Source organism: Hesperophylax consimilis, chromosome 12 (assembly GCF_061612785.1).
Source record: "Hesperophylax consimilis isolate HC1 chromosome 12, BYU_Hcon_1.0, whole genome shotgun sequence".
Lineage (NCBI taxonomy): Eukaryota > Metazoa > Arthropoda > Insecta > Trichoptera > Limnephilidae > Hesperophylax > Hesperophylax consimilis.
Window position 1 is genome coordinate 6,977,434 of NC_142847.1, and position 25,295 is coordinate 7,002,728.

Here is a 25,295-nt window from a genome sequence, read left to right on the forward strand (position 1 = left end):
CTATAAATCAATGGCACGGGGCAGGAATAATTCATCGTCACGCCACTGGTGGGAGGTGTCGTCTATTTTCTAAGCATCAATCATCAAAATTGTCAGTAGAATTTTTGGCCTTTTTAAAAGCCCACGCCATTGGCTCAGTGGAAAAATGACTAAGCAAACATAGATTTTTTTATGAAAGGTCAACGATGAGCAGCGATTGAGGACAATTGAGTAAGAATCACACGTAACCGAAAAACTTTATCCAATGATTGCTGGGCTTATTTGGAGTAAAAAACTTAAATAAAATTGTGGTCTCAGGCGAATATATTTGTTTATACCAACAAAATATACCAACAAAAAATTTTGAAAAATATTTTCAAATTCAAACAATAGTCGCAACTGTTCGGAGCCAGTGGGACTATGACATCCCCAAATGTTGTGAAGATGAAGGTAGTGAGAGTAGAGAAATGAGATGGAGAACATATTAAATTTGGACACTAAACACGGCTTTTTAAAAATTAATTTAAGTCCCCACAGGACACCCTGGGAAAAATAACTTCCCTTAGGGCCTATGTCATATTTGGGGATGCTGTGTGGAGGGTCTTTTTAAGGGACGGAATGAGAGGAAGTTTTGTGAAGGAAAAATGTATGAGGGGCGAGTAGGAATCTGGGGGTTAGTGTGACCAGGAGTGACGAATTAATTAATCCCTACCACTGCGATGCAAGGCCTTGGGTCGAGAGAGTTCAACTACACACGTCAAAGGGTTTCCCTCATATGGCGACAGCTGATGTGCAGATGCATCCGCCTCCAATAAATTGACAAATTTCCCATAAACCCCTCCTAAGTCAACAAACGTAGCGGACCACTTCAAAATAGAAACTTTTCAAGCAACCATGTTTTTACCACTCTGGTTTGTAGAATATTCACATAATATTATGTGGCCATGGTAGTTATTATGACCAAAGAATCCAGTGCAAAGATTTTTACATCAAATGATGAAGCACAATAAAGCACTATAACGACGGTCATTTTTCCTTAACTGTTCGTGTGATGGGCACTTAAATCATGGGATTGTACTTTATACTACTGCTGGTATCGTGTCCGTCAACGTACTCCCATTCACTATAAAACTCTAATTACGTACCATCTCAACCCCATAAGCATAATATGTATAGGTATTATTACTGTATTTTCAACTCTCTTATATCATTTTTATTACCCAGACATGCTTGCCTCCATCATCGTGTAAAAAGAAGCCAAGAAAACACTGATGATAAACAATTTATTTGATTTTTAATCTTTATTTAGTCTGTTATAGCTATCTTGCAGTAGAAATTAGAGTTGTTAGTATTCCAACAAGTCATGACAAAAATGTATAGGAAATATATAAAAAATGTATATCAAAAATTTTACACAACTGATAAACAACCATTAACGTCTCGTAAGGACATGTTGTTTCACAGAATTTGAACAATTCAATTCAAAATATAAAATTCAGATTATGCGAAAGTTCTATTCGAGTTCTGTTGTTATTTCATCATGAGCCAATTGTTGCACAGTACCTACTTGGATAATAGCTGAACTTGATTAAGACTTTTTCAGAACTTCAATAATAACTTTGACAGTTGATAAATTGTTCAAATTCATGAGAAAACCCGTCCTCCATTGTGATAATGATAATATAGTTATAATTGTTTTGTTATTTTTTTTTGTAACAAATGAATTTAATAATAATAATAAATGTTTATTCTGGTATGTGGGGAGGTTAGTGCAGTCCCACACATTCAAAAATATGATCAAAAACAAAAAATAGAACAGGAAAACAAAGAAAGAAAAACAAAAGATGAATTGAACATAAAATAGAATAAAATGATAAAATAAATAGAATAATAGAAAGTTGAAGCCTTTAGGGAGCCGTGACTATATTAGGCGCTAGTATGTTTCTTCAGTGTGCGTCAAACTCGCCCCTCCGTGAACATACGGGAAGCGCTGCAGTATCTGGGGAGACAAAACATTGTGCAGAAGGCGTTATTGTATCGGAAATAATGATATTTGTAGTTGTGTTGATTTTTTACGGTTTTTATAAATTAATTCTACTAATAATCTATATCCGATACAATTTGTTATCACCGTTGGGTAGATATAAATCTACACCATATCAAAATGGCTTGGTCTACTTCAGCATATCGCTCGCCATAACCACCAGCGATACGCTGAAATAGACCACGAAAATATAGCGCGCTTATAGCTTGGCCTAACACAGGCTTTATCATAATAAATATAAATGTTGAAGAATTGTTTCTTTTCACCGAATTTTTTTTGAATTTGATTAAAAATGGGCTTTAAATTTATGTAAAGCCTTACTAAAAAAACGTGGTGTAAATATTACGCGGCGCGTAAGGTCAGAACAGTGAAAAACTTAACTTATTACTTACTCCGAGGTACCCATATCATCGACAGAACGCAGCAAATAATTAATCTAAAACATATTATTTAAGCGGGTCTAACCAATAAACGTGTTTTAAATCTTACACATCTGATTAACAACCATTTAACATTCCATCGAAAACGGTTGTTTATTAGTTGGGCAAAATTTTAAACACATTTATTAGTAAGGGGGAATATATTTATTAAAAAAACTTACAGGAAACTTGTCCATAATAATCAAGAATACTAATTTCGGTTGTCTGAATCAATTATTCCTGCTAGAAATCTGTTCAATGAACTTATTTTATGTTGCAATTAAGTGTCATTTTTAAGATTGGAACTAAAGTGTGAAGAATTCGGACAAGTGATGAAGTACCCACATATTTTAAGAGAAAAAATATTTTAACTCTGGCATTTTCAAAATGGTGATTTTCTCACAAATGATCCAATAATAAATATTATTTTTTTATTTATAAATTTACGCCCGGCAGGGCTTTTACATGTTGTTTTCTTGTTTTTTACAAAGAACACAACAAATCAAAAATAAAACAAAGTCAAAGTAAAATCACAAAACAAAATCAAAAAGGAAATAGAATACATAATAAAACACAACCTCTTACAAAAAAATGTCAAAAACGAAATAAAACGAAAATACTTAGTTTCTGTAGTTAAATTATATTGTATTTGATATTCTTTTTTCCAAAATAAATTGGGTAATGACTTGTTTATATGTGGTGAATGATGTTTTGAATATATCAACAACATCTTTATAGTCACTGCCCAAATTTTATATACGGCGAACGGGGGTATAGAATTGAGATTCAGTGTTGGAGTTATCACAATAGAACGGTAGATAATGCCTCAATGTTGGTTTACGAGGTATATGTAGGGAAATCAAATATAATAGTTCAGGGATGTCAATTATTGAATTTATGATTTTATATAAACATTTTAGGTCATTAACTATTCTACGTTCAGATAATTTTAATAAATTAAGCTGACATAGTAGATAATCATAGTTGACGCATTCCCTTGTAATACCCATTCTGAAATTAATAAATCTTAAGAATTTTTTTTGAATTCTTTCTATCGTTAGTGAATGACTAGCGTAACTAGGTGCCCACACTGTCGAGTTGTACTCAATTTGACTCCTAACCAATGACACATACAAATGTTTATATGTTTGAATATTTTTAAATTGGCTGCAAATTCTTATAACAAAACCCAACATTTTCAAAGCTTTATTTGAAGTAATTTCAATATGATTTATAAAATTCAGTTTTTGGTCAAAGTTTACACCTAAATCATTCACCTCGGTTACAGCGGTTAGAGCTACATCATTGATGGAGTAATCATAAATAATTGAATTTTTTATTCTATGAAATCTCATAATTAGACATTTGTTTATATTTAGTTCTAGATAGTTCTCTTGGCACCAAACAAATAGTTTAAGCAAGTTATTTGACAATGTTTGACAGTCGTTCATATTTCTTATAGCTTTGTATATTTTCATATCGTCCGCAAACATTGAAACTTCGACATCGTTGAATATAGTGAGCACATCGTTCACAAATATCAAAAATAAAATTGGTCCCAAATGTGACCCTTGGGGGACACCGCTGGTAGCTTTAAATTTATAAGAAATAAAGCCATCAATTTTAACGGCCAATTTCCTGTTACTTAAATAACTGTTAAACCACATGTATAGATACCCTGCTATTCCTAATTTATGAAGCTTTTTTAACAACAGATCGTGATTAACCTTATCAAATGCTTTGCTGAAATCAGTATAGACTGAATCAACTTGTAACTTCTTAGACATGGATTCTGATAAATAGTTTTGATAAATTAAGAGATTGGACAAAGTAGACTTTCCTGATGTAAAACCATGCTGGTTAGGAGAAATTACTGGCTTGATACAGTGAATGATTTTATTAAAAATAAGTTTTTCAAACATTTTTGGAATAGTTGATAAAAGGCAGATCGGTCTATAATTGCTCACCTCATTTTTATCTCCTTTTTTAAATATCGGGGTGAGGAAGCTGTATTTCCATTTTTCAGGAAAGTGTCCTATTTGTAGTGACTGGTTAAAAAGAAAATGTAGTGGATATGCAAGAGTAGTGGCGCAATTCTTTAAGAAAACAGGTGGGATATTATCAGGACCTCCGCTCTTGCTTTGATTAATTGTTTTAGCTGAGTCAGTACATCGTTAAATTCAATTATTACATTAGTCACATTTAAGTCATGATCCGTGAAGAAACTAGGCAAGTGATCGTTGATTATTATTGTGTGACAAAAGTGTATATGTCACGGACATATACACTTTTGAAGAAGTCGGCAAATAGGTGAGCTACATTTTGGGAGTCGTCGGCTCTTTTGCTTTCATAAAACTCTACTCTACTCAATCTACTCTGTTCGCTGATAAAAATTATTAATGACCCCGGCAACAAATTTACGAAGGAGCAAATGGGTAAAATTACCCCGATAACAACGGATCTGTTAGGAACCACAGGATTGATGGCTGTTCGTATGGGAATGTTGGAAGGAGAATTGTCAACATTAAAAAGTGTAACGGATACTCAGTCTATTGTTACTAACCCGACAAATACTTCATCTTCAATAAATGATTTGCTCGCAGAGGCCGAGGAAAGAAAAACCCGGTCAAAGAACATTATTTTATTTAATGTTCCCGAAAGTATTTCAGAATCAACAACAACAATTATTAAAATGGACAGCGATAAAGTAGTTTCAGCGATTAGTGATATAAATAATGAATTAATACCGAGTGTGGTTAAGTCGTACAGACTTGGTGTAAAAAAGTCCAACAAAATTAGACCGATTAAGGTCGAATTCAATGACTCTGTCTCGGCTCGTGAGGTTTTGACCAGGAACGCAAAACTGAAAAACGGTATAAAGGCCAGTAACGACCAAACACCATTGCAGAGGACTCAACTTCTAGATTTACGCCAAAAACTCGAGACGAGGAAGAACAACGGTGAAACCAATATAACTATCAAATATGTGAACTCTGTACCTAAAATTATTGAATGTGCGCCAAAAAACTGAAACAACAAAAAATAAAATGCTACTACCAAAATGTGAGAGGGATCCGCACTAAACTTCCCATGTTGCTGACTTCGGCGGCAACTATCAGCAGTGATATCTTCATTTTAACCGAAACATGGCTCGACTCAGGAATCAATTCTGCCGAATTAGGCTTCCCTAATTTCAACATCTACCGTATGGATAGGAATTCTAAAACAAGTGCCAAAATGAGAGGAGGTGGTGTAGCCATTGCTATCTCAAAAAATCTCAGTTCTTCAAAAATATCCACAAAAAACACATCCATCGAGCAACTATTTGTCAATGTGAACACTTCTAGAGGTAAAATAATAGTGGGATGTGCATACTTACCTCCGAATTCTGATGTCCAAAGCTACAGCAATCACTGCGACGAGGTTGAATCAATTTGTGCTAAATATCCTAATACTAAACTACTTCTAGTTGGTGATTACAATCTGCCACATTATGATTGGTGTAATATGAATTCTGTCAATTCTTGTTCTAATGTTAATATTCGTGTTATTAGAGATATGGCACTGTTCTTAGGTCTAACACAGTGTAATAATGTTCATAATATAGGAGGTCGTACGTTGGATTTGGCACTGTCAAATGTGTCTGACATCTGTGTTGTGAGAAGTACCGAAATTCTATTACCTGTCGATGTTTACCATCCACCACTAGAAATATGCATGTCTAATCTTAAACCAATTCCTATCGTAAAAAAGGTAGTAGAAACTCGAAATTTCAAAAAAGCTGACTATGTTAAAATTTCAAATTTCCTTAAACAGACTGACTGGTCATTCTTTGATAGCGACGATGATATTAATGTACACCTTAAAAAATTTTACTTCATCGTTAATTCTGCAATTGAACAATTTGTTCCTTTAACGACTTACAGAGAAACTCTATACCCTAAATGGTTCTCAAAAGACCTGATAGACTTAATTTACCTCAAAAAATTATCTCATAAGAGATTCAAACAAAGTCGCCTGGCCATCGATTATACTGCGTTTCAAAAATTGAGGGCAGAGTGCAATAAGCTCTCCGCAAAATGTTACAAAAATTACATTAGTGATGTCGAAGGCTCTATCATGGACGACTCAAATTTCTTTTGGAAATATGTTAAATCCCAAAAAGAAAATGGTACTTACATACCTAGTAGTGTGTCATTCGATTCTAAATTATCCCAAAATCTTCAGGAAACTGTTAATCTTTTTGCTGATTTTTTTAGCGGCGTTTACATTAATGCAAGTGAAGACAGCAATATTTCGTGCTTTGATTTGGTTGAAACTCTTGATATATCTGACTGTAATGTAACCATAGACGATATTATATCTAAGCTGAAGAGTCTTGATTCCCGAAAATCCGCAGGACCTGATAATGTTCCGCCCAGGTTTTTAGTAAATTGTATGCATACATTGTCATATCCTATTCATAAGTTATTTACAAAGTCACTCTCATCAGGTGTATTCCCGGACCTTTGGAAGTTTAGTCTTTTAACGCCCATTTTCAAAAAAGGTAATAAGAGCGAAGTAACAAATTATAGGCCAATATGTATAATGTCTACTTTACCCAAACTTTTTGAAAGCCTAGTACTAGATAAGTTGATATCCCGAATCAATCGAACCATCTCTCCCCTTCAACATGGATTCATTAAAGGTAGATCTACTCTTACCAATTTGATATTGTACACGAATGATATTGTTAATGCCCTTAATGCATCACATCAAACTGATTCCATATATACTGACTTCAGTAAGGCATTTGATAAAGTAAACCACAAAATATTATTACGTAAACTAAAATTGTTGGGAATAAGAGGGAGCATGTTGGAATGGTTTAAGAGTTATCTATTAGGAAGGTACTTAGCAGTCAAGATAGATTCGTTTACTTCTTATACATTTGCTGCCTCGAGCGGAGTACCACAGGGATCTCACTTGGGCCCAATATTATTTTGTTTGTTTATCAATGATATTGTTAATATTTTTACTAATGTTAAAGTCCTGTTATTTGCCGACGATCTGAAGATATACAGAATAATCAAAGACGATGACGATCGCGCAATTTTGCAGTTGAACCTTAATAAACTATGTGCGTGGTGTTCTGTCAATGATTTGCAACTAAATTTAGGTAAATGCCAGATTATCAGTTTTTACAAAGGCAAAAATCCACTTAATTTTTCCTATTTTATGAATGGTGCTAATCTTCTTCGTGTATCACAGATTCGTGATCTTGGTGTTATATTCCACGAGAGTCTACAGTTTAACGAACACATCGATGAAATAACAAGCGATGCGATGAGAATACTAGGTTTTATTTTGAGAATGGGAGCAAATTTTAAAAGTATTTGTCAATGTGAACACTTCTAGAGGTAAAATAATAGTGGGATGTGCATACTTACCTCCGAATTCTGATGTCCAAAGCTACAGCAATCACTGCGACGAGGTTGAATCAATTTGTGCTAAATATCCTAATACTAAACTACTTCTAGTTGGTGATTACAATCTGCCACATTATGATTGGTGTAATATGAATTCTGTCAATTCTTGTTCTAATGTTAATATTCGTGTTATTAGAGATATGGCACTGTTCTTAGGTCTAACACAGTGTAATAATGTTCATAATATAGGAGGTCGTACGTTGGATTTGGCACTGTCAAATGTGTCTGACATCTGTGTTGTGAGAAGTACCGAAATTCTATTACCTGTCGATGTTTACCATCCACCACTAGAAATATGCATGTCTAATCTTAAACCAATTCCTATCGTAAAAAAGGTAGTAGAAACTCGAAATTTCAAAAAAGCTGACTATGTTAAAATTTCAAATTTCCTTAAACAGACTGACTGGTCATTCTTTGATAGCGACGATGATATTAATGTACACCTTAAAAAATTTTACTTCATCGTTAATTCTGCAATTGAACAATTTGTTCCTTTAACGACTTACAGAGAAACTCTATACCCTAAATGGTTCTCAAAAGACCTGATAGACTTAATTTACCTCAAAAAATTATCTCATAAGAGATTCAAACAAAGTCGCCTGGCCATCGATTATACTGCGTTTCAAAAATTGAGGGCAGAGTGCAATAAGCTCTCCGCAAAATGTTACAAAAATTACATTAGTGATGTCGAAGGCTCTATCATGGACGACTCAAATTTCTTTTGGAAATATGTTAAATCCCAAAAAGAAAATGGTACTTACATACCTAGTAGTGTGTCATTCGATTCTAAATTATCCCAAAATCTTCAGGAAACTGTTAATCTTTTTGCTGATTTTTTTAGCGGCGTTTACATTAATGCAAGTGAAGACAGCAATATTTCGTGCTTTGATTTGGTTGAAACTCTTGATATATCTGACTGTAATGTAACCATAGACGATATTATATCTAAGCTGAAGAGTCTTGATTCCCGAAAATCCGCAGGACCTGATAATGTTCCGCCCAGGTTTTTAGTAAATTGTATGCATACATTGTCATATCCTATTCATAAGTTATTTACAAAGTCACTCTCATCAGGTGTATTCCCGGACCTTTGGAAGTTTAGTCTTTTAACGCCCATTTTCAAAAAAGGTAATAAGAGCGAAGTAACAAATTATAGGCCAATATGTATAATGTCTACTTTACCCAAACTTTTTGAAAGCCTAGTACTAGATAAGTTGATATCCCGAATCAATCGAACCATCTCTCCCCTTCAACATGGATTCATTAAAGGTAGATCTACTCTTACCAATTTGATATTGTACACGAATGATATTGTTAATGCCCTTAATGCATCACATCAAACTGATTCCATATATACTGACTTCAGTAAGGCATTTGATAAAGTAAACCACAAAATATTATTACGTAAACTAAAATTGTTGGGAATAAGAGGGAGCATGTTGGAATGGTTTAAGAGTTATCTATTAGGAAGGTACTTAGCAGTCAAGATAGATTCGTTTACTTCTTATACATTTGCTGCCTCGAGCGGAGTACCACAGGGATCTCACTTGGGCCCAATATTATTTTGTTTGTTTATCAATGATATTGTTAATATTTTTACTAATGTTAAAGTCCTGTTATTTGCCGACGATCTGAAGATATACAGAATAATCAAAGACGATGACGATCGCGCAATTTTGCAGTTGAACCTTAATAAACTATGTGCGTGGTGTTCTGTCAATGATTTGCAACTAAATTTAGGTAAATGCCAGATTATCAGTTTTTACAAAGGCAAAAATCCACTTAATTTTTCCTATTTTATGAATGGTGCTAATCTTCTTCGTGTATCACAGATTCGTGATCTTGGTGTTATATTCCACGAGAGTCTACAGTTTAACGAACACATCGATGAAATAACAAGCGATGCGATGAGAATACTAGGTTTTATTTTGAGAATGGGAGCAAATTTTAAAAGTATGTCAACATTAAAACATCTGTATTGCTCGTTAGTACGAAGCAAATTAGAATACAATTCCACCGTATGGTCACCGTACTACAAGGTCCATTCTCAATCATTAGAAAAGGTACAAAATAAATTCCTTCGGTACATTAATTTTAAAATGAAAATTCCAATCGAATTTATAAATTACAATAACTTGCTTGCTGAAACTAAACTTCTTAAATTATCTGATAGAAGAGTGTTAATTGATTTGCTATTTTTATTCAAAATTATTAAATCTTTAATTGACAGCCCTAATTTGTTGGAACTTATTTGCATTAATGTTCCTGCTAGGCAAACTCGCAGTAAAGATACTTTTAAATTTAACAAGAACCTCAACACTAATTATTCTATTTTTTCACCAATTCCTAGAATTCACAACCTTGCGAATAAATACTGTGAACTTATAGATATATTTGGTTTTGACAATTTTGTGAGCTTTAAAAGGCAACTTATTTCGATTCTATCGGCTAATAATTAACTTTTATAGCTTTAATAATTTTATTACATCTTCTCCCATTCGAAACTTTCAAGTAAATTATATCCATATTTGTTTGTTTTTTATTTGCTCTACTATACACTTATAATTGTATGCATATACCTACTAACTACTTTTTATACATAACACTATGTTCCATCTCAGATCTTATTATTTCTTATTCATGTCGATATTGCTAAATTCTATTAGTTTTTGCTTTTTACAGGTGCAACTCTTATTTTGTTATTTTTTTTTTTTTTTAAATCTCTGTTATAATGTTCTTTACCTCACGAGTAAGTTACACTCTAATTTATATTGGTTTATCGATTTGTTAAACACACAATTAATACTGGGTTTAAACACACCCACTTACTTACTTTTTATGTTGAACTTTCTTTTACTTACTATTTCATGCTTGGGTATATTTTATATTGAATCCATCTTATTAGTGTTTTGCTAATTTGCACAAAATTTTATTATATGTGTTGCTTTCTTACAATTAACTCCATTTATCTTCTTATGTTCAATTATTGTAATCAATGTAAATGTATATTTTCATGTAAAAGCCCATTAGGGCGTAAATAAAATAATAAATAAATAAATAAAAAACATATTAGAGGGTATGCTAATATCATAATTTTTCATAGACTTTGCGTAATTCCAAAATTGTTGTATGTTTCCATTAATTGACATTTCTACCGTATTTATATAATTGTTGTAACAAATTTTTGACATATTTTTACAATCTTTTCTTATTTTACTGAACTCAATATAATTTGGTAGGGACCTCACTGCTTTAATTTTTTTATGTAAAACTTTTTTTTTAGCTATTAATTGAATTAATTCCTTGTTAAACCATTTTGGATGCTTTGATTCTTTGAATTTTATTAAGGGTATACAGTCTATGATAATGGCATTTATTTTATAATAAAATGATTCTGTATTATAGATCATATTGTTTTCCTTGAGAAAAGTCCAATCTACTTTGCTGAGATGGTCATTAATATCATTGTAATTGGCATTCTTGAAATTAAAACTAGAACTTGAGAGTTTAATATTTTTTTTAACATTGTTTGGAATAATTACTGACAGTGGAGGATGATGATTATCAATGGGAAGGATAGACTCTAATGCTTTACTAACTATTATGTCCTCTTCATTTGAGAAAACAAGATCTAGAAGGCGATTATTTGAATTATGTACATTATTAAATTGGGTGAGATTCAGAAATATTGACATATCAATGATTTCTCTTTCGCACAATGTAACTGATTGGGAATCAGTACAGTTGAAATTACAATTTGGAAGGTTGTAATCTCCAAAAATTATGAATTTATGTTTTTTGTGTTTTGATTTCAAAAGTTCGATATCTTCGGAATGATTTTTATAAATAGATAAATTAGCCGACGGAGGAATGTACACGCAACCAATAATGTAATTTTAATTTTTATCGTTTACCATAATGAAAATTTGTTCGACATCACAATTTTTGGTTTTCAACACTTTTGAGGACATTTTTCTGTTGACTGCTATAAGGACGCCTCCACCTCTTGATCTGGAACTGGTGTTGATATTTCTGTCAAGCCGGTAGACCTGATGAAAGGGTAGACCAAGCTCTGCTGAGTGGATTGACGGTTCTGGCCAGGTTTCCGTAAGAGCGATGACATCGTGTGAAATAATTGGGGCGTTTATCCTAAATTCGTTCAGCTTTGTCTTTAAACCTCTGACGTTCTGGTAGTAAAATCTTCTCGAAGACGGCTTGACGAGTTTTTTGGGAGTAAATAAACTATTTTGGGTGTTGAATTTATGTATTTTATTGTTAAATTTGATTCACCATTGTTATGTCTGGATTCCAACTCCTTCCACAAGCTTGCAATTTGTTGACGTTGTATTACGGTAAGGTCGTGTTTTATTTTAATAGTATTTTTATCCAGAGGTATAATTTTTTTTTCTCCTATCATATTCACGAGTCTGCGTTGGTCATTTACGTTAGTAAAACTAATTACCAACCGTTCACCGAATATAAATTTCACATCACGATAAAATAATACGCATGATAAAACCGATAATACGAAAAAAATGATAGGTAATCAATGACGTAATATTTGTGGGATATCAAGATTTTCATACAATTTTTTTAGACATATAGGAATTTGAAATGCATTCGAAGTTCGCCGACTTTAAAGACAGGTTGTTCCAGAGAATTTGAACAATTCATTAATTTCTAAGTTTTGTGAAAGTCCTATTAAAGTTCTGTTATTTAACCCACATGGGCCAGTTGTTTCGCAGAACTGAAACAACCCGTCTTGTTTTAAAAGTTTTTTCCTTCGCTCGGATCGGTCATTCTAAATTGTACAGACAACGTGTGCGTTTATTTAATTCTTAAGCTCTGATTTCCATTCAGTCTTTCAATGAGAAGTTTGGTATAATTTTTCTGTGCAGTGTTTAATAAGTTTTAAAAACTGGTAAGCATCGGTAATTTAATTGAGATTTGCAGATTGTTTTTTTTAAATATTATGATAAATGCTGTCTTGTTGGTTCCATGATACAGTGAAGAAAAAGTGGCAGAAAAAATCTAAAGATTTTTTTTTTTTTTTTTTTTTTAACGATGCAGTGTTTAATAAGTGTTTAAAGTAAAATTAAAAATAAAAATCACTCATTTAATTTTATTTAATTTGTATTTTGAAACAGTCAATTCTTAGTAGAATTCCATTGAAGGATATAAAACTAAGTTAATTTTTTTTGAGTTATCAAGGAAGTTACGAAGAAGAAACGAATATGGTTCTTTTTCATTTAAAGTGGGATTAAACTAAGAAGTGTTGTGGTAATTCTTTGCTTCGTAAAAAATTATCATAATAATAATATTTGGATAATTTGAATAGCGCCGTTTTTACGAAACATCGCTTCAAAGGTTGTGTACAATTTATTACAAGTTTATGGGTTTCATATTATTTATTATTTACAAACAGATAAAAAAAAATTATATTACATATTTTTCCTTCCATTACTACATATCACATTTATTAGTAGATTAGTCGAAATAGACTTGATATTTATTTTAAGAACTGGAGAATTTAGGACTCTTTAGGACTGACTATAAATGACCTTAAAAAGCTTACAAATTGTTGGTTGTTCACACTTTTAACATATTTAGTTATTTACTATATCGAAGTGGACTGTGAAGGTTTCTGACTATGGAAATAAATGTCTGAAAAGTAAGGTTTAAGTTTCACAAAGTTTGTGCACGACTAAGATCAATTAAAAGCAGATTACATAAGTAAATTTTTTTTTTCCAAAATTTGCACACTTCGAATAATTTATTTATCTCTCAGTGAATCTGTTATAAGGTATGGAATAACAGCTTGGGAATTTTCCTGTAAAACTAATATCGACCATGTTCAATCCGCGCAAAATTCATTGGTTAAATTATTAGCTGAAAAAAATTAATACAAAAAAAGGCATAATATTATATACTTCTATCAGAGTCTCAAAATTCTTTCAGTGAGAGCAATTCTGTGGTACAAATTTAGATTTCATCACATAAATAAGCCCTTATATATAAACAGGCTAGAACACAATCATAATACCCGTTTTAACTGTGTAATGAAGGACTTATTTTACCTAAGCATATAAATAAATATGGACAAATAAAGTTAAACTATATGATTCCCAGTTGTTTTAATATGTTACCTGCTAAAATTAAAAACTGTGCCGAAAACAAACAATTGGTGAACTTGGCTTACTGAAAGAATTAATTTGTATTGGCTTACAATGATTTATTATTCTAAATACTTTTAAAATTGTAATTTATGTTTTTCATAATTTTCTTTTGCTATATTTCGGTAGAATTTTTATTTTTTTTGTTTTATACATATAATTGTAAAATGTAACTGTAAATTCAATATAATAAGATTTATAATGTAAAGAACCCGTCAGACAAACTGCTAAAAAGCAGTTTATCGGGACGTTTTTTGCCTTATATTTGTAAAGTGTGTAATATATAATTAAAAAGTTCTGAATTCTGACGAGTCACTCTTATATCATGTGGTAGTCTATTATAACCTATTTGTTACCCGTGAAAAATTACTGATTAGCTTACTAAAGTGAATGCTACGCAATCACAGAATCAAAAATAATTACACATATCAAAAATAAAATATTAATTATCATTCCGGTGCAGAGATAATGCTTTAAGTCTTTCTCGGGCGTCCCCGACTTCTTCTACTACTCAAACTACTCCTGACACTAATAAGAACAATCTTTGAAAATTTTAGCAAAATCGGTTCGGTAGTTTTGAGTCTATAGGGGAAAAACAAAAAAAAATCGTTTATATGAATGTATAACATTAGCTCCAATTTCGAAAATGTCAAACAATTACGCGTAAGAAAATATATTGCTTATGTCAGAATGATTAATTTCTTGGCAGAATATGGTCGCGCTAATAATAACATCGTGGTTTGATTAGGATAATCATTCATCATACTAATCATTTATTTTTAAAGTTCATTTGCGACCGCAATTTTTTTAGATAATATTATCTTCTGTCATCGAACGAATTTTCGTTTTCGGTTTTAGTTTCGGCCAATAAATGTGTTTCGGCCACGGTTTCAGTTTCGGCCAAAACTTAACCGAAAATTCGGCTCAGTCAAAACCTCCATTCGTGATGTGTAGGATCACGTTCGACTTTCCTCGGGCGATTGTGTAATGTGTATACTACATATGCAACTAGAATAATTTTATTAAAATAATAACTTAATAAAATTTAATTTAAACCTCTTAAGTACTAAACGTTGCTAAAGTGAGGTGTTCACAAAACATATAACATTACCCACCACAGTGTTACCTACTCCAACCTACCTCACACCCAGCATAAAACAAACACCATATTAACAACATTTTAAGTTTATGTATTATATACAAATGTAAATAATTTGGTAGACAATGTAATGTATATACGGAAATAATAAATAAATAAAGTTTAATTTTTAAAGAATGTGTACCTTTAAAATGTCACTTAGTGAACTCAAAGTTTATCGTTTAAATAATAATTAGTTATTATGATGTTTTTCCTTTTCTAATACAAAAATGAACCTTTTCTCAAATTAAAATAAAGACTAGATTGATTTTTTGAATATGTGTGTAATTCGAAGTTCAAAGAGCTTTTGTATTTTTGTAACTCCTTTGAAGTTGAAGTACCAATAATCTAAACTTAAGAACTGTTACATAACAGCTAAAAAAATGCTAAAAGTAGACCAATTTACCATTTAATTTATGTTTTTTATTTAATTTAACTAGTTTAACAATAAAAACGCCTAAATTCGGCTAAACGTATAGTGTATATTAATCTATTTAAATAATAAATCATCAACTAACTAACTAACTAACTAACTAACCATCACGCCGTTTCCCCGCAAGGATAGGCAGAGAGGACGGACCGCCAAACAACTCGGTCCTGGCACACACTCCTCGCCTCATTCACATTCATACATCGTCTCATACATACTCTTCTATTGTTCTGACTCTTGACATGGCCCGACTCAAGTATCTGATTCACTCTGTCGTGCCATGTCTTCCTCGGGCGTCCCCGACTTCTGCTACCAATAAATCATCAAAATAATATTAATAACTCTCGAACGAATTGAGAGAATTGAGCTAAGGACATCTGCCTTGTCGGGGTAGTGCTCTGAGCTGCCACTGAGCTATTTCGATCATATCAACTTCCGTCATATTTAATTTACCATACTTTGACTAAGAGCTACCAAACATAATTTTCATTTACTTTTTTGGCTGCTATCTTTATACGTGGTTGCAATATTCTACCCGAATTTAATTGAAATATAGATAAGTGTCTTGGATAAACTTATCCTTGTTAATATGCGACATCTATTGACTTTGTCACTAGTCAAGCCGAAACCTAAGCCGAAACTCAGCTTCTCTCCTAGTTTTGGCTGAGTTAAATCTGCGTTCAGTGGCCAGATGCGACCGAATCCTTTCATGACTCATCTGCTTCACATTTTTGTTTAAGAGTCGCTAATATTATCTTCAATGATTAAATATGATAAATTGAAGTTTTATCAAATAAGTTTTTGCCCCATGAAAATATTGAATTATTTATTTAAAAAGAATTAGGCCGAAACTAGAACAGAAGTCGAGATTCGGTTTAGGTTTCGGTTTCGGCTCGGTCAGTAATAAGTGATCTTCTTAATTAAATAAAATCCACAGTCACTAATTTAAATAGTACAAAGGAAATAGGTGGATACGAAATCGAAAATTTTAATAAAAATTGTCTCTAAACCACACTATCTAATAATTATTCAATTAAAAATGTCTCTTTCAGATTCGCCATTTCTTTCAGTGTGCATTTTCTTAGACTTTCTTTAAAGAAATATCATGTGAGTCTTATGATTTTTATTATTTGCTTTTAAATTGATAACTTATTCTTTGTTCTATCAAATCTCGTGGTAGCTTTAGTGCTAATTCTATGAATTGGTTTTTTTTCTAGGAATTCATCTAATGCGTCCGAGTCGGAACCTGTGAGTTCAATCAATACGGCCAGAGAAATTCAACAGGATTATCTGGAAATACTTGGCTGTACGGACTGGAATAAGTAAGATTTTTCAAATATACTGGCCATAGATGATCCATTATACTTTATTCATTTTATTTTGCCAAAAAAACACTGGTTGTAAAAAAAAGTATAAATATATGATATTATTTTAGAATTGTAGATCGATTCTATCATTTACACACATATAACATTGCAGTAAATAAAAATAAAATACATTAGATATTGTAGTGTTGGTAAATACCGTTCAACAAATGTCGTTAGAGTGCATAGATTTAAGATATGATATTTAGTTTATGTAGTTTTAAGATGTCTTCATAGGTGGTAGTAGTAATACCACATGACAAGCGTCTAATACCCGAATGGTTACGAATACAGCCGATGCTAGCCGATCTACAGGCTAGCATTTCAGTCAGAGTTCCCTCCCGCTTAAGAATAACTCAGAGCATCCGTTAGAACGGATATTAAGTCAAGTTAGATATTTATTGTAAATATCTCATGATAGTAAACATACTCGGAATCTCAGACAAACTGAAGAAATTATTAAAATCTCCCGATCATCAAGTGTATTGCAAATTAAGAAGAAAGTTAATATCTCAATAAAGGTACCCCTCAGACATGAATGCATTTTTGTTTTTTTTAATTTTTTTTATATTAACTCCACACATGAGGCTCTGAAGAAAATAATTTCCCTCAGGGCCTATGTCATCTTTGGGGATGCTGTGTGGAGGGTCTTATTGTGGAGAGGAAGGAGTGAACATGGGTCTTGAAGAGTCCCATGTTGTAGGAGGGAAAAAACACAGAGGCCGGCAGTTCGTTCCACAGCCGAGCTGTTGAACTGAAAAAAGAATCGTAGAAGCGACCCGTTCTCATGTGACAAATGTCAACCATGTAAAAATGTTGGGCGCGCGTTTGGCGTGTATCCCCACTACGCACCGGTGCCGAAGGGATCAATAACGCTAGTTCCTCAGAGCATATTCCATTGTACATAATACAGATAGAACAAGGACAGCATACCTACCTGACGCTTGTGCTCTAAAGATTGCAGTCCGTTTGTTAAGATTGGGGAATCTATCAAACGGACCGCCCGTTTCTGCACAGAGTCAAGGGTTTTTTCAAGTATTTAGGGGCTCCAGACCAGAGATGGCTGCCAAATTCGACAGTAGGGCGCACTTGCAATTTGTACAGGGTCAGCAGTTGTGTAATATTAAAGTATCTGCGGGCCCTGTACAGTACGCCCAGCTTCTGAGAGGCCAACTTTACTCTGGCTTCGATTGAGCCCCCGTACCTGAGCTGGTCACTTATAGTTACACCAAGCATATCAATGGAAGGCCTGTTCGGAAGATTGCTTCCGTTGAAGGAGACTAGATTATCATTTGGATCCCTTTTAGACGTAATCAGACAGGATTGGGTCTTTGAAAAATTAAATTCGACGAGATTATTTTTACCCTAGGAGGAAATACTCTCGAGATAACCGTCCATTCTCTGCTTCAAAGCCCTCTGAGCCGTTGGAGTTTGTGTGCCCTTTGGGGGCTTGTCAAAAAAAGCTATCATGAACTGTACTGTCATCCGCGTAACAATGAATCTGTGCACATGTCAAAAGGTCATTGATGCGCAACAAAAACAAAGTCGGAGACAGAACCGATCCCTGTGGGACGCCAGCATTTACGGGGTGTGAGGAAGAGGTGAAACCGTCAGCAAACGCTTGAATCGACCTATCCCTTAAAAAGTCAGCAATCCACGTACACAGGGATGCGGGAAGTCCGTAAGAAGGCAATTTGTTGACAAGTCCTCGGTGCCAGACCCGGTCAAAGGCCTTGGATATGTCTAGTGCGACCGTTTGGGTCTCACCGTGACGCACCGCCCCCAAACATGCGTCACATACGCGATAAGATCACCGCACGAGCGGTTCCGCCGGAATCCGTATTGATGGTCGTTGATAATTTTGTTCTTCTCGAGGTATGTGAGCAGTTTGTTGTTGATCACACGTTCCATCACTTTGGACAGAACTGATGTGATCGCTATGGGGCGGTAGTTGGCCGGGTTGGAGCGGTCAACTTTCTTGGAAATAGGGTGAATGACCGCTTTTTTCCAACCAGAGGGCATAGTGCAACACTTCAGGGACATTTTGAAGAGCTTTTTCAAAACTGGAACTATTTCCGCAGCACACCTCTGCAATACCAGGGCAGGTATTCCATCAGGTCCACTAGCTTTGTTAAAATCGAGCCCCCGTATGACGTGGAGTGCATCCCGATGCCGGATCCTCAGCTTTTTCATATAGAGGCCGCAGTAAGGAACCGACGGTGGAACAGCACCTCCGTCGTCGAGGGTCGAGTTTTCCGCAAACATTTTCCCTAATAGGTTAGCCTTTTCGGTGGCGGTGTTTGCTAGTGAGCCGTCAGGTCTGGTAAGAGGTGGCAAACTGGGTTTGCAAAAATTCCGACCTATTGAGCCCGCAAGCAACCAGAATGCTCTGCTGCCATGCGGGCAGGCAGCCAGCTTTTTGCTGATCTGCAGGTCGTGTTCGAATTTTGACCTATTCATGATTCTCTTGCATTCCTTCGCCGATTTGTTGTATGCTGATCTGCTTTCGGGCGTTCGAGATGTGTTGTAGGCTCGGTAAGCGGCGTTTTTTCGTCAAACTGCTTCGTAGCATTGTCGACTGAACCACGGCTTTGAGCCCACACCAGTTTCTTTAGTAGTCGATTGTATGAAGCCATCCATCTCCGATTTGATGACTTCACCAATCTCCTGGGCACATCTTGAAGGGTCCGAAGTCCGAAAACAAACAGTTGACCACAGAAAAGCGTTGAAATGGGCCCGCATACCGAACCAATCTGCTGACCTATAGTGCCACACTTTTCTCCTCAGCCTCTCATTGGTTGGTCTGAGGTTAACGGGGATTGATGTCGTCACTAGGCAGTGGTCGGATGATCCCAGAGGCGCTGTGACGTCAATCTTATAACTGTGTGGCACAGTAGTTAAGAATAGGTCTAACAGATTGGAGCGGTGTGTTTGGACATCAGGAACCCTTGTAGGCTCCTGAACCAGTTGCTCTAATCCGTAGCAAATGGCAAAGGATTCCGCCTGTCGGCCAGCCGAGTCCGTTGGGCCTGAGAACTTCAACCATGGTTCGTTATGAACATTGAAGTCACCCAGAACAATAAACTCGGCCGAAGGGTAGCGGGGCAAGAGATCATCAATAGTATCGCTCAAATGTTTGAAGAGTTCGGAAGTATCTGATTCGCTATGGTTCGGTGAACGGTATAAACATGCGTAGAATCTTGCCGTACTGGCACAAATTGACGCGCACCCACATTACGTCGAATCTGGAGTTTTCCAGACTCAATGGTCGTACACAGTTGACGTCAGATCGACTATAGAGGCAGACTCCTCCTTTGAGTCGGAACTTGCTTGCAAGGGCAAAGCCTGGGCAGTCCAGATAGGAGGAGTCTGGCGGCTCGGCTATCTGAGTTTCGGATAGGAAAAGAAGGTTGGGACGTTGGGACAAAAGATGGTGATGAAAAGAGTTAAATTTGTGTGCAGGCCGCGAATGTTGGCAAAATTTACCAACAGTTTTGGCCTGCACCGGGGACGCCTGCTACTCGCCGCTGTATTGATGTTAAATTTATTTTGTATGTTCATGATTTTAAGTTGGTGAGGAGTGATGAGCGTTTGGTTCCAGCCCACCCACTGCGGTGCTAGGCAATAGGCTGGAGAGTCCGGCTGGAGAGGGCATCCAATGCGTCCCAAACGCTGCTGTTGGGTCCCCTCCGGTCACGAACCGGCACAACAGCAGTGGCGGGGTTTTTTCACTCGCTGATGGGGCAGCCCACCCTTAGTCGTGAGCCTGAGGGTCAGGCTCCTGTACTATTGAGCGGCCCGGACAGCGGTAACCGGTTGTAAAGGGTCTCTCTCAACCAGCATCTCCCAACCGGCCCGCCACGCAGAAGGTGGGCCGACGCACCCGCCACCAAGACCCGGGCAAACCTTAACCCATGAACCCGGGCACCCCTGCTAAGTCACCAAACGTAGCGAACCACTTGGGGTGACCTGTGGCAGGGGTGTTGGTCATCCAATAAATGGTTCCCAGGGCGGCGGTACCCATTCTCACCTACCAAATTAAAAAAAAAAAAAATAGTGAATGAAGGTTTACATTTGTCGATGAAGACTTCACAGATGGGCTCCACCATACTTTCATAAATGCGTCTAGCGGTGTAACGTTGCGAGCACAATACACACGGTTTAAAATAACAATTAAATTATATACGTATATTATTAATGTGTGTTTTGATATCATAAAATCACTAGTTTTGGCTGTATATGGTAATTTTTTTAATTTATTATTTTAGATTTGATCAAACAGACATATTTCTGATCAAGCAGAAAATAGCCTTTGCTATATATGGCACACCGGATACTGAATCAGGGGATTTGTCTTCAGCCAACTCTAATTCTACTTACGGCTACAGTGCTGAGCAATTGGAAAGAGTCCTGCCGATTTATGAAAAAATACGCCAGTTTCGTAAGTGTTCATTTGCGATGTAATATTAATTTATTGTAGCTACTCGTAATAACTTATAACAAACCTCAGTTGTAGATTATAATAAGGTTTATGTAATAAGTGAGGTTTACGCAGCGTCTACCACCATCGCATAGAGGAAGTTGCTTTAAGAACCTTTTCACAAATGTTTTCCAAATTGTAAATAAATTTGACCGACCGTCTTGGCACATCCAACCAACATCCACAGCTGTATTTAACGATCGCTTAAAGCGGTATCTCTTGCGACCGTTTTCACAAACAACACGTCAAACATTACCTCAAACATTTTTGTTTTCGTCCACATTCCGTCTCCTCCCTTTGTTTAAAAATTGGGGTGGACGTGGCCATAGACATTTTGTCATTATTTTGTAGATGTCTGATGGGGACGACTTGTGTGCTCTCGGTTTTTGCAATGAACTGTCAAGATGAGTTCTGAAGAGGAAGACGTTCTTGCTGTTTTAGCGATCGTAGAAAGTATTCCACCAGGGAGGAAATACAAATCTCGGGTTCAACCGTACTTTCGACATTGAAATTTTAATTTATATCAGTAATTGAAAATAGGAGACAGATTTGGGATAGGTAATTTCTTTCGCGTCTAGTAAGTTTTATTTATTCCGGCCAGACATTTAAAAAAACTATGTCATTTCGCCAGAAACGCGACTTGCTGTCACATTACGATTCCTTGCAACTGGGGATTCATATACAAGCCTGATGTACCATTTTAGAATCAAGAAACAGCAGCTGTCAAAAATTGTTCCGGCGGTTTATTGGGCTCTCTTTAAATAGACTTAAAGACTTTATTTAAAATGAGTTCATGATAGAAACGATCATCCTTAAGACATTATTTATTAAAGAGAATGTTTTAAAACTGCCACGGAAAACACGAACATTGCATTTTCGATCAAAATGTGGATGGGAACGTCCCCTTTTCGAATTTTTAAGACAATTTTCATCGTAATATTGTGGAAACGGTCGCTGGAGACGCGGCTTAAGGCGTTATATACAGTCAGGAGGCCCAAAAAAGGGATTTTTCAAGATTTTTTTCTGAGAAGACTTTTTAATTTAGTAGCCATTTTGAAAGCTGCTATAGCTGATCTCCAGAAGCTCCTCTAAAAAAGACATCTTGCGGTGACCATCATATCTCTGGACTGGATCATCTAAAATGAAAAAACCAAACGGATCTCTTAATAATAAATATTCCTCCAATTGATCGAAGGACAGAGCAAAATAATTTTTTTGACAAAATGGCGGCTTCTCAAAAAAACGACTTTTTACCAAAATTTTGGCCGTATATTGTTTATAAAAAAATACATAATTATCGGTGAGAACAGGCCTTCGATTAATAACTCTAAAATATACTTAAGAAGCTCGTGTTAAAATTTGAGACTGATCGGTTGAGCCGTTTCCGAGTAATCTTGGTCACCGACTTTAAAAACACAGTTTTGAGAAAAACGCGTTTAAAGTTTGAAAAGCACTTTACACAGATTAAAAAAAAAAATTTTTCAACTTCCATCGAGTCGTCTATTCCAGAACCATATAATACACCCTTTGCCCCTTCGTCAGTTTCTGATAACTCGAGTTGGTGTTGTCTGCGGACCATTCTTCCCTCTCGTGTGCTATCATGTGCTCTGCGGTCGGAGACGGCCACGCGCTGTTTATCCTCTCTTTTGGCGTATGAATGCGCTTTGGGCCCAAGTAAAACCCCAATTGCATTCATGTAATATAATAATGATGTTGTACCTTCATTAAATATGTTTCGAAAGTTTTGGAACCGGCCTGAACTATTTTTGGCAATTCAATGCAATTATGAACTTAACTAGAGATTTTCCATATCAGTTGATTGTAGCTCTCGTTGTTGTTTTGGGTGAAACCACCCTCACATATTTCTAATAATTTCTCATTGCTGAGATCTGTATAAATGGGAAGTATAGCCCCAGCAAAATCTTGTGGTAATAATGGATGATCATGCTTGAAAGTGGGTAATTCATTGGCAGCTACTGCCCGTTGCCAACTGCACCATGACTCTGGTCCGATCGGGCACTTCTCGTGTTGAGGTTTTTGTCCGTTGAGCAATGATAATATGTGGCCCAGATAGCATTATAAATTTTTTCGACGGAATCACAATTTCTCCTAATTGCTAAGCAATTATAAACTGTCAACTTGACGATAATTTTACCATTAAGTTTGCCTTTTCCACCAAAAGTTTTTTTTTTTGTATTTTTTTTTTCATTTTTATTATGAGCTGTTTCCACATTTTTACTCACATAATCTCAGTGTCTCGTGCTCATTCTCTTCTGTAAGTTTCCAATACATTCTTTCTTCATCACTTCTTGATCGCTGTAAGGTGCGACTTTTAAAACCCCCGAATACGTTTTGGAGTCACTGTCTCCGCTCTGACACGTTTTTACAAATATGCGTGTAACTCCGAAAATAATAGCCGGATCGACTTGAAATTTTTAGTGTGTGTACTTAAATAAATGTTTATTACGAAATAGAAATAACAAAAATCGTTTTTTGAAAATTCTAACTGTATATAACCCCTTCAGTGACACAATTAAAATCCACCTTTTTTATTCACAGAAAAGTATTCAGCGGACCACAAGTCAATTTTCATGTCGATTATATTTGTGTGCTGCGTTCCGGAGATGACAGGAGAGACTAACAAAGACGCATATGAAAAAGTCAAGTCGGACAAAATTTATGTCAGTCCAGTGTTCAGAATCAGAAAATGCATCAAAGTGAGCACCCTTAGTGGTAAGAATGAATTAATAAAAAAATCCAAGAACTGCTATTTTATTTCTGCTTTACAAACTACAAACTAATCTACAAACCACAAAATTTTGATGTAACTAAAAAATATTTTTTTTTATGGATTTTTCAGATAGCCGCACTGGCTGCTGTATCTTCATTGATGACATTGGCAGAATCTACAAAAACTGGTCACTCTATTTGGAGAATAACAAACAACCAAAAGGATATATTGTGGCACCCGCCAACGGGCGTTACCACGGGGGCATTCTGGATGTAACTATTTATTTTCTGTTTGTGTTCTTAAAATTGCTTTAGCCTTGTTTAGTGATCAGATCAGAACAGCTAGGAACTTCTACTAATCCACCCGTCTTCTGCTCCATTACCTTGCCATCTCCACATTCTTTATCTGTTTCACAATTGGTTAAGGAAAAAGAATTAATAATTTCACAGCCTTGTTTAGTGATCAGATTAGAACAGCTAGGAACAATTGGTTTAGAAAAAAGTATTCATAATTTCAAAGCCTTTTTTTCAAAATATGAAGGAGAATGTATTGGAGAAACACGGCAGTTTTTAAATTTGGTGGTTCATTAGCCAAATTGATAATGAATTCGGTAGGCAAGCAGAAATTCCGAGTTCAAATACCGGTGCATTATCTTCCTCTTGTTGATTAATCATTCACTCCACATCAAACCTTCTTCGCCGCTGGAATCACTTTAGTTGTTTCGAAAACTTTTTAAAAATCCATCATCCATCTTTATTTTATTACTTCCTCACTCGTCAACATTTTACATCTTTCGATTATATACGAGGCTTTTTTGAAGATCAGATCAGCCGCGATTCGTGTACAATAAAATAGCACATCACTTTTTGAAAAGAGGCTCATTAATATAGAGACCTGTGGATTTTAATTTCTCTCTAATGGAAGAGAAAGTACAAAATAAGTTTTTGAGGTATTTATATCTTCGGGTAAAATCGCAGTATCGGATATATCCAACAGATTTTTTTTGGTAGGTCCGTTAATTGCCTCACCGATAGATAGATAGATAGAAACTGCTATACTGATACACGAA

The 25,295-nt window shown here is 35.2% G+C and overlaps 1 pseudogene; it reads right to left on the reverse strand.

The window, feature by feature from the left end:
• On the reverse strand, positions 1-23,787 carry LOC149419062 (uncharacterized; annotated as a pseudogene).
• Between the last annotated feature and the right edge of the window lie 1,508 nt (positions 23,788-25,295).